General features: G+C 41.2%; 1 non-coding gene across 1 annotated transcript; it reads left to right on the top strand.

The window, feature by feature from the left end:
• Positions 1-2,189: 2,189 nt before the first annotated feature.
• Positions 2,190-2,296, top strand: LOC111906687 (small nucleolar RNA R71). Its single transcript, XR_002855309.2, has one exon. It is a non-coding gene; the product is annotated as a small nucleolar RNA R71 (small nucleolar RNA).
• The last annotated feature ends 9,422 nt before the right edge of the window (positions 2,297-11,718 follow it).

The raw sequence follows: 11,718 nt of genomic DNA, 5'->3' as shown, positions 1-11,718 counted from the left end.
TATTTATTAATTAAAGCTCCCCACAGCTAATTCTTTACTAAGTATCAGTTATTAGATGATGAGTTGATATCTTTCCTAAAAAAAACTTAAAAATTAAAAGAAAAGAAAATGCAAACCAAGCTCGGGTTGCCTCCCGAGAAGCGTTCTTTTTCTTGGAGTCTTGAGCTGGACTCCATGCCTTCTACGTTGAATCTTCTGAAGAGTCCACCACTAAAATCTTTTGTTCCTTGAATCGCCTCTTGTAAGCTTGAAGTCGCCTTTTATATGCCTTCTTTGAATTCTCCTTTTTAGCTTTGACCTCTTCTTCAAGCTTGCGTTTTGTGCCCTTAGCTTCTTCCTTGCACTCTATAGCATCCTGCTCTTCTTTCACCACCGACTTTGTCACTCTTGAAGTGACCTCCTCTTCATCACTTGTCATTTCCTCATCCTCTTTGCTCACCCAAGAAGGCGGACTCTTGTAAGCTATGACTTCAACCAAAAATGGAACAGATGCCCTCAGTTTTGTTCTTTTGACTTGATGAACTACCTTGATCTCTTCTTCCATAAGCTTTTCCAATTCTTCTAGTTCATTGTCATTGTTAATTGTGAACACCTCTTCTTGAACATGATCCTCTTGGAAGTTATCTTGTATTCAAAAAACTTCTTGTTCATCTCCAACCCTCAAAGTGAGTTTAGACTCACGAATATCAACAAGAGCTCCAGCAGTGTTAAGCAATGGACAACCAAGGTTAATTGGGACATCGGGATCTTCCTTCATATCCAACACTACAAAATCTATTGGAAAAACAAAATTTCCAATTTTTACCAAAATATCCTCCACTATGCCCCGGGGTTGTGTCAGTGAACGGTTCGCCATGTGAATCGTCATTTTTGCAGCCTTCATCTTCTGAATTTCCAATTTTTGTTAAATTAAAAAAGGCATCAAATTAATGCTAGCCCCCGAATCGGCTAAAGCATTAACCTTCATTTTATTACCAAACTCACACGGAAGAGTGAGGCGTCCAGGATCCCCCATCTTCTCTGGTGTCTCTCCCAACACGACTTTTGAGCTTTGTTCACTTAGAACCACCTTAAACTGCTTCTTTAATTGCTCGCGAGTGTCTATCAAATCTTGCTGTAATTTCTGGTGCTCGGGAATTTTGGATAAGAACTCGACAAAGGGAGTATTGATCGGGATCCCCCTCACATGCTTGACAAAATCTATATGCTCCTTCTCCAGTAGACTAAGTGCAGCTCGGGATGGATATGGCAAGGGCGGCTGATAAACCGGAACAGGTTTAAAGACTTTTTGATCAGACTTGGGCCACGTCGTGGCTAGAGGAGTGCCACGTCGTGGCGAAGCTGTTTCAGCAACCCTTTCACTTTCGAACTTTGGCTTCTTTGGTTTTGGATCGGGCTGCTGTGGTTCTTCATCCAATGCCTCCAGGAACTCAAAGATTGCTTCTTCTTCAGTATCGATGGCCATTACATGAGATTGGGTTTTTACTTCGGGATTCTTCGGGGATAATTTTTCATGAACCAGAGTGGCTAGTTGACCAAATTGTACTTCAAGGTTATGGATGGAGGCTTACTGATCCTTTATTAAAGTTTGTTGTTCCATAATAGCAGAATCAATGGCATCGTGTCTCTTTTCCGAAGCTTCCTAAACTTCATCAAAATGGTCTCTAGATCGGGTTTCTTCTCGGCTGGTGGCTGATCCTTTTGATAAAAAGCCTCGACATGTCTGCCTAAACTTCTCTTCTTTTTTCTTCTTATACTCTTCATATGGCAGCCACTCCCTCTTCGGTTTCCTCCAGTCCTCATCAAACTTATCCCCACTAAAGTAGCACACTTGATCTTTTTTGTCCCCAAACTCGTCTAATTTGCAGTCCTTGGTCAAGTGTAGACCACTACATCTTTCGCAACTCACTCTTATGGCATGAATTAACTGGTCCATTTGTGTTATCCTTCGATCCAAATTATTCAGCATGGCCATTACAGCTGCTATTTCTTCAGTTTGGGCCCCTCCACCGCCTTTGACTCCATCTTGCCTAGGGTTGTGGTACTCGCGAGAGTGCTTTGCGAATTCTTCAATCAGCTCCTTAACCTCCCTTGGATTTTTCTTTGTCAAAGGTCCTTGAGAATCAAGGAGTTGTCTCGTCATAACATTGACCCCATCATAGAAGATTAACATCTCTTGTTGCACATTTAGATCATGCTGAGGGCAATTTATGAGCAAGCCCTTGTACCGCTCCCATGCTTCGTATAATGACTCCCCCGGCTGTTGCTCAAAGTTGGCTATTGCCTTCTTGAGTTTGGCTATCTTGGACGGTGGGCAAAACTGGTCCAGGAATTGCTCACGCATTTGAGCCCAAGTGGTAATTGTACCCAGTGGGAGTGACTTTAACCACTCCTTAGCAGCTCCTTTGAAAGTGATGGGAAGCATCCTAAGCAAGACTGTGTTTCTGTTGACATTTGGGACATTGAAGTAATCCGCAATGTTGTTGACTTCATCTAGATGCTTAAAAGCATCCTCATGATCTTTCCCAAAAAATGGAATATCCTTCAGTGCAGTCAATATGTGCTCCTTCAACTCGAATGTGGCAGTGGCAGGTATTGCGGGTTGGACTAAACCGGGACCCATATCTTCTCGGATCCGCTTCTTGTAAGCTCCCATGGACATCTCTTCAATTGCTGCCATCTCGTTCCTTGGCTCGTTCTCAGGTTCGCTTTTGTGATCTTCACATTCTGGCTCGGTATTGTATTCGGACTCGGTTTGGACGGGTGTTTGATCCAAATGCTCAAAATTGCTCTTGTGCCTCGCGGATGAACTTGACTCTCATGTCTTCTTTCCCGACTTCCTTGAAAAAGCTGACTTCAATTCTTGTAAGGGCGTCTTTTTCTTGTGAATTACAGACTCGGGATCTTCAAGTGGTGGCACCAAGGGTGTGTTTGAGCCTCTGGTCATGAACTCCTGCAACTTGCTAAACTAAAAAAAAACGTAAAAGTGAACAAAAATAAGAAAAACTAACTAACAACTAAAAATCTAGTGTTTTAGATGTCCACGTCGTGGCACGTATTTGGCCACGACGTGGACTCTGTGACTGAATGAAAAATTATACTTTGTTGAAAAATTAACTTTTTGAGGTTTTGTTTACTCCACAAGAAGGATCAATTAATTTAATGCAAAAATATAAGCTAAAAACTAAGCCGATCCCCGACAACGGCGCCAAAAACTTGATGTGCACAAAAGTACCCACTAATTTTAATATTTATAACCTAAGAAACTTAAACTATCTATGCACTTATAGGCAGTGTACCTAGTCAGACTACAGTATAGCTTGGGTAAGTCGGGTGTCGATCACAGGGAACGGTGTTACTAATTACTTTACTTACTATTAAATTAACCTAATTATTAACAAGTTTAAAAGGGGTTTTATCTGATTTTACAAGATTAGACGAACTTAAATAAAATTCAATAAGTAAAAACACACTCTTGTTTAGTTTGAATCCACTTCTTTCTTATGGCTAGCTAATGTTTATGGATTATCAAGTTGGTTTTAATTGTATTAGTAATTTAGTTCTAATTTTACCTATAATTAACTAATTCATGTCAAACCATGTATGTTCACACACAATTAAACACAGAACTAATTATGAATGTAAATATGCTATGTAAGATTTGTTATATAAACGCAATAATAGTCACAATACACGTTCTCTAGCACAGCTAAGCTTATCCACTCTAATTACTAACTAAGATTAGTCAATCCTAGCTCTAACAATTCAATGTTCCCTAAATCATTAGGTAAACAAGTTCATGCAGTTAATGGTCACTAAGCTACACAGAACATGCAATCAAGCAATTAGATAAACAAAGATAAGCATGCTAGGTAATGCAAATCAAACACAAGCAATTTTTACCAACTAAACTTAATCCATAAAAATTGAGCTATTTATAAGTTGGAAGCTTCATCTAGCTAAACAAGAGTAACTAGATTCAGCTGCTCATCATAGCAACTAACAAACTAACACAAATTGAATTGAAAGGAAACATGTTCTTATTAACTTAAAATATAAACCTTTACTCTTTTTGGTGTTGAAAACCTTTTTCCATAACCTTTCTTTCGCTCAAAATCATCTTTTGGAACTCCTTTCTTCAGCCAAAAAGTTGCTCTTTCGTAATGATCAATAATACTTAAATAGACTCAAAAATCCCGGGCCACGTCGTGGCTATCCAGGCCACGTCGTGGGCTTCAAGTTATCCGTACTGGGAAAGGATTCCTCCAAAACGCGATCTTTATCTTCTAGAATTACCATGCCACGTCATGGCCGACTTTGCCACATCGTGGATTTAGTATCTTTCGTGGATTTATTCATTTCTTGTCTTCCAAGTCTCCCATGTTCTACATATTCTCACTTTTGGTCCCTCTCTTCGAAAATCCTTTTAATTGACTGAAAATAACAATTTAAAGTCATAAGTACCATTATTCTAAACATATTATCAACTTATTAATAAAAATGTACTTAAATATTGCCTAAAAATAAGTATATATATATAGCAATATCAGAGATCGTATCAGTGGTCAGAGCACCTTGGGTTTATCTGTTCAGTCGGCAGTTGCGAGGTGAGTTATCCTCACTATATCGACAGGGTCTACGGCACCAAGGCTGGCCTTTTATCGGATTGCTATCCGGGTATCGTTGTTATGTTTTGTTTGTTGTGTTGCATCCTGGTAGTTAGGATGGTATATGTTAGAGACCTGGTTAAGGTCGGTATCCTGTTTATAGGATGATGCTATGCTAGTGACCGGTTAGGTCGGTATCCTGGTTAGGATGATGTTATGCTATGTGATATGTTAGATCAGTTTGATTGGATGTGATATGTTATATGATTGAATGTTTATGTGCACATGGTTGTTGGACTGGGGTTGGGTTGAGGCGGGACCTGCTTTGTGTTGTAGGCCAACATACCCAGGGCGGACCGGTTATCCCGAAGGCCCAGCGAGCGGTCCGGATAGGATGTAGGCCCCAAGAGGGCGGACCAGACGTGCCGAGGCTCGGAGAGTCGACCAAGCCGACTGAAGGCCCAGTCCGGGCGGACCATTCATACTGTAGACTCAGAGAGTGGACTAGGTGATTGAAGGCCCGGTGCGAGCAGACCATTCATATTGTAGACTCAGAGAGTGGACTAGGTGATTCAAGGCCCGGTGCGAGCGGACCAATCACACTGTAGACTCGATGTATGTGGTTAGACTCAGAGGGTGGACCAGGTGGACTGAAGGCCGGTGCGGCGGACCAGTCACACAGTAGACCCGAAGTGCATGGTTGTTCTGTGTTCTGTTATGATATGGCATGTTATGCGTGTATGGTATATGTGGTTGGTATTTTGGGGATATGTCACTAAGCTTTCGGGATTACAGTTGTGGTTTAATGTTTTTCAGGTTCTTTAGGAGACCGTGGCAAGGCAAAGGCGTGATCGTACCGCTCCCCATGATTATGTTTTGTGATGTGATTCTGGGAATACTCTGAAATAATTGTATTGAAAACGTTTTTGTAATAATTTTATGAAATCAGGTTGTTTTTGAAAAGTTTAAATTGGTTGGAATTTTATGGTCGTTACAAGTTGGTATCAGAGCCTTGGTCTGAGTGAATTGGAGGAACATTCGTGTGAATCCAGTCTCAAATCGAGGAGTGTGACAACCCAAATTTATTTCCATTACATAATCTCGTTTTCACTAACGGAATTCGTTGTTATATATAAATTTCCGTAATATTTGGAGTCGTCAATAAATAAATATCTATTTATTTATATTTTCTTGACATTATCATTTTAGTATAAGTAAATATAACTTGTAAGTGTTAACCCCGTTTAACCAAATAAAGTTATATTACTTTTCAACTACTTCACCCGGGTAAAAAGTTTTAACCCCGTTAAACTTTAGCATCGGGTAGCCGTGTACCGGGTGCAATACCCGAGGCATTTATAAAGGAAATGGACACCACTTTGAACCATTTTTGCCACTCATTCACTCTCTCTCACTTATTTCTCTCTCTAGACCCGAACCCGACTCCAAAACCGCGAATTCCGGCTTCCAAACGTAATATTTTCTTCCCTAACTTGTTCTAATCATACATCAAAGTGTTTATATCTAGGAAATCATAAGAATGAGGGGTAAACAAGGAGTTAACGGCCTAAGAATCTCCTTAGGCCGTAAACACCCAAAACTTGGCCAAAAGTCCCATTTTTTCCTTCCCTTAGGCTTATATACTAATTAAGGAAATTACCTAGATGAGTTTGGACATCAAAACATAAGTTTCTAGAGCCTAAAAGACGGTATACGGCCCAAGCTTGTGCTTAGGCCGTAAACTCCCAAATTTCCATGTTAAATGCCCCAAAAACTCATCTAAGGCATGCTAGAATTTAATTATTATCATAGGTAATGCTTAGGGCCATAAAGCAACACATTTTGAGGGACAAAATGGAGTTTACGGCCCAAGCACACGCTAGGACCATAAACTCCCTCAAACACAACCAAATGAAGGTTTTAAACCCCCAAATTGGTCCTAGACATTCACTAGAAATTTCGGGGATTGATTTAGGGCCTTAACTTTCATTTTTGAGAGGAGAACAAGAGTTTACGGCCAAGCCTAGGGGCTTATGGCCGTAAACTCCCAAGGAGTGGCCTTTGGGCCGTAAACTCCAAAAGAGTAAACTCTTGGACTCCTCCGTAACCCCTATTTGGCCTTGTACAATTCCCGAGAACCACTTCTAAGCCCTAAGACCCCGAATCAATGCTAGAATGTCTAAATGTTTTCATAAAAGGCATAAAATGATTAATTCTTGGTAAAACACATATTCCACATGTTAATAGGGTCCTAAAAGGTGTACAAGTCCTTATTTGGCACCAAACGCTCAACCGACACTTTCACCCGATTTACCCGATTTACTCGGTTTCAGGTGAGTTCATACCCCTTTAATGAACCTTTCAAATGTTTTTATATGTTTTAGGGGGGGGGGATACAAGTCAAATATACATGTTTATGGAAATTAATCACATGTGATTCACTATCCGTAGATCAAATCACATGTTATTTACCGCTATGCTTTATAAAAGGATTTTACGTTTTCATAACTGTTTTGGATAAATAAATAATTTTCTAAATGTTCCCTTTGGACAAGATTTTTATTAAATAAATTTTTCTTACAAAAATGTAACCACACTAATATATTTATATAAGTAAGACTTGAAGGACTTAGGACCGATAGCTCGCCTTATTTCCTGTTCTTGTTTTATTGTGGGCTTAGGATAGTTGTTATCCGTCCGACTGTCGTGGATTTCTTAGTTATATATCATGTATATTAGTGTTGGATACGAGTATTTTCATTTCATCCGATTCTTAAACCACTAAATTGACAAGAACCATACACACTAAGTTAACTATAATAGGTATAGTTAAGGCCACTACTACTCGCTATAGCTACTACTCTACACACTATAATACACACTATTACGAGACTATACACTAATAAGAGAACACACTACGAGCTATACAAAAGACTACTACACTATAATACAAGAGAAAGTACTAATCCGAAGATAACACACTAACTCACTATGAGATACTCTATTCGCTACACACTACGCCCAGAGTTTTCCGATAGGAGAATGACGCTACATGTATAGATCTATACGGGGCAGACACTATTACATCCCGACTGTTAATTTCAGTCCAAGCCGTGCAGGCCCAGGGATGCCGCTACTTCACTACACTATGCATGACCGGGATGGTCATGGGGTCCTCTATTATTCACACTATCGGTAGCATGCAAGGAATACACTATATCCACACTAAAATACTAAACTAAAGGCTATGTTAACATCCCGAAGTAAACAAGTATCTAACACTAAAGAAAGTTTGCACCTCTATTACTGACTACATGCATAACCTATTTTAATACCTTACTTATTGGAGATTCACTAATAGACGTTTACAATAAACGGTTTTCAAAGATGAAAATTACATGTTTTCTTAAAGGTTTTCACTTACAATGTATTTTCTGGAAAATATAGGATTTTCTAGGGTTTTCTACTACTTATGAATGTAAATTGCAGCTTTTCATACTATAAGTTCTAATGACTTTTATACAAAACTCACACTAAACTCTTATGAACTCACCAGCTTTATGCTGATACTCGTTTTCAAAATAACTTGTATCCTCAGGTTAAAGATAGACAGGTACCGGTGCAACATTTTGGAGAAGGTGGAGCATACAAGATCCATCTCTTATTTTTGTATTACTTTTGGTGTTTGTTGAACATTACAAAACACACTTGTAATTAAACTCACTATGTAATGCAACGGTTGTATGTTTCTTGTTTTTACTATTATGCAATTGTGATGATACTGTACATAACGTCCTCCACCCCGAAATGTATTCCGCCGTTATCGGTTTTGGGGTGTGACAGAGTGGTATCAGAGCATTGTTTATAGTGAATCAAGTATATCAACCTATAAAAGATATATGAACTACAAACACTTCGGGACTAAAACACTCTGACCAAGAATATGTACTGTTAAGTATTTAAAAGATATAACTAAGTATATATATACACACACACGTCTCTATGAAACACAGAAGTCAGTATCACACTAGAACAGAACAAAAGTATTAAGATTGTTGGACAGCACAATTGGGTTTAGAGACATATAGTCACGTTCGGGGTGATGTAGCCTGATCAACTACGTTTTCCTGGGAGTGACTAGCATGTGCCTAAGCTTGGTTGTGGTGTTGCAACAAGTCTAAAACTTACCAACACTACCACAATAACATTAGAATAATAATACTATAGGAGTATTCTGTGCATCTAAAATATACATATGTGAGAACTAAAAGACTCGTTGCTGGTAGGACAATAGTTGCTAAGTGGTTACACCACAGCTACATGTGACTAGGGCGCTATAGACTCAGAATCTGTAGCCTTTGCTTCATTCCCTGTTCTTGTTTGATTGGGGGTCTAAAGTTAGGGTTGCTTATTCGAAGGACTATCTTGCTTCGGTTACATGTAATCGGTATGCACTACGCTAGTATTGGGTCGACTAATAACGATTCATCTTATAAGTATCTTAGATTAGTACGTCTATTAACCTTTCCTTTCCCCTTTCTCGCGTAGATAGCATGGCTGGCTTCCACCATCCCGGTGATCCGTACTATCCAAACCAGGGCAATGGAGGATGGCTCGATGAGGAGTTAGACGATGATCACTCGATCCCTTTGGATGATCATCATGCTGAAGGCTTCTCGGATAGCTCGAACTCCGAACCAGAAGTTAACAACCAACCTCCTGAAGCTCCGAACCCTAAACCCCGTCCGGCATTTCAGGGTCCCACTCCTATGTGGACCATATCCTTGCACCGATGGAGCGAGGAGCAGGGTCAGCCTTTACCTTACAACATAAGTGAAGGAGGATTAGCGGATCGGGTTCTGCCCATCATGATCCGAAGGATTGCCAGGAATGTCGAGCAGGTTCAAGCTGCTATTGTTCGAGTTGTAGAATTGGATGCCAACTCGAATTTCAACACGGTTCGCATCCGCCAACTCGAAGAAGCCATGGACAGGACAAGGAGGACCAACAAGGCTCTGCAGCATCAGCTGGCTGCATCCCGAGCCAAAGTTAGGGAACTCCGAGCACGCCAAAGGACTCATGATCGACACCTTCAAGAAGTTATGCGTCAGCTAGCGGATCTGAGGATTCGCCCAACAAGTAACCGTCGCCAGTAGAAGACGTCTAGTTACCTCATTCTTTTGTTTAAAGGACTAGCCTTTCCTCTCAATGTTCCGTAGATCTCTTGTCTATAAACATTCCTAGCTTAAAAATACTCTAACTAGACCTCTAAACTGCCAACATTTTCTTTATGGTTTGATGTAAGACCTACTGTTAGGTCAATTTTCATGAACTTGTGTTACATCATTAATACCAGTATATTGGCAGTTGATTACTCTATTACTATGACTCTCATTCTGATCTTGGGTTATGTTGATTTAATCCATGAAACACTCTATTCACATTTGCACTAGACTCTTACTATTGCTATCATTTCTATGATCTTCCAGTGAAAGATGCCTCCACGAAAGCGTCCAAGCAGAGGAAGACCAGCAACTCAAACCCCTCCTCCGCCACCTCCTCCTCTGCAGTTCGATCCAGTGTTGTTCCAAACAGTTGTGACCGCGGCTGTGACAGCAGCCATGGCCCAAATGAACTCCGGAGACGCAAGCGGTGGTAACTCCAGGTTTGGTGAAGTCCATCAACGAGTGCAGGGATGCACTTATAAGGACTTCATGAACTGCAAACCTACCTTCTTCGATGGTACCGGAGGAATTCTAGCGTTATCCCAATGGTTCGAAAGAACCGAAGCTATGTTTGAAATGTGCTCTTGCTCCGAAGAGAGCAAGATCAAGTTCGCTACTGCCACCCTCACCAACAGGGCCCTGACATGGTGGAACGGCCATGTCAGTGCACTCTCCTTGGTTTCAGCCAATGCCATGGGCTGGGACACTTTAAAGGATCTTATGAGGAAGGAATACTGCCCTAGGGGCGAAATCCAGAAACTTGAGGAGGAACTCTGGAACCTCAAGATGGTGGGGACCGACATAATAGCATACACGGCCAGGTTCTGTGACTTGGCGGCTATGTGTCCCAATATGATCCCATCAGAGAGCAAGAAGATTGAACGATACATCTGGGGTTTAGTGCCCCCGTATCGAGGAAATGTTCTGGCCTCACGCCCTACCACCTTTGACAGCGCCAAGGAATTGGCCCAGAGTCTGATCAACCATGAGATCTCTTCCACTCCAGCGACAGCAACCACAACTACCACTGCACCACCCGGTTCATCTGACAGGAAAAGGAAGTGTTTGGATAAGAAGAAAGGCAGAAAGACTCAAAACCCCTCCAAGGACCAGCAAATCGTGGCGGTCCATGCTGCCACCACTCCAGCCGCACCTGCACCAACAAGCGCTTACGTTGGGAACCTGCCCAAGTGTCCCAAATGTTCTTTCCACCATCACGGCCCCTTCCATGAATTGCAGTGTTCCAACTGCGGTCGGAAGGGCCACACTGTCCTATTTTGCAGGGCCCCTCCCAAACCTATCTCACAAGTTCCCGGTTCGGGAGTGACCCCGACGTGTTATGGTTGCGGTGAAGCGGGTGATTTTAAGAAGAACTGTCTGAAAGCTACAAATGCTGGGGGAACTGGAAGGTTACTCGCTATCGGTCACAATGAAGCGGTAGCGGATCCCACAGTGGTCACGGGTACGTTTCTTCTCAACAACTCTTATGCCTGTGTCTTATTCGATAGTGGTGCAGAAAGAAGCTTCATAAATCAAACTTTAAACACTTACTCAAACAAACTCCTCAACCACTAAAAGAAACATTCGTTGTAGAAATAGCTAACGGGAAGACTGAAAGCTCTAACGAAATCTACATAGGTTGTACCCTCACATTAGACGATCACTCATTTCCAATCGACCTTATACCAGTCTCAATCAAGAGTTTCGATGTCATCGTTGGTATGGACTGGTTGAGTCTCCTTCGCGCTGATATACTATGCTTCGATAAAGCCATTCGCCTGAACCTTCCGAATCACGAAACCCTACTGATCTATGGAGATAAACCCGGTACAAGCCTTCGTATTATCTCCAGTATTCAGGCTCAGAAATACTTGCGCAAGTAATGT

The sequence above is a fragment of the Lactuca sativa genome, chromosome 9 (assembly GCF_002870075.4).
Source record: "Lactuca sativa cultivar Salinas chromosome 9, Lsat_Salinas_v11, whole genome shotgun sequence".
NCBI classification, from domain to species: domain Eukaryota; kingdom Viridiplantae; phylum Streptophyta; class Magnoliopsida; order Asterales; family Asteraceae; genus Lactuca; species Lactuca sativa.
The sequence above is the reverse complement of the archived record's forward strand: the minus strand, read 5'-3'. Positions and strand labels throughout refer to the sequence as shown.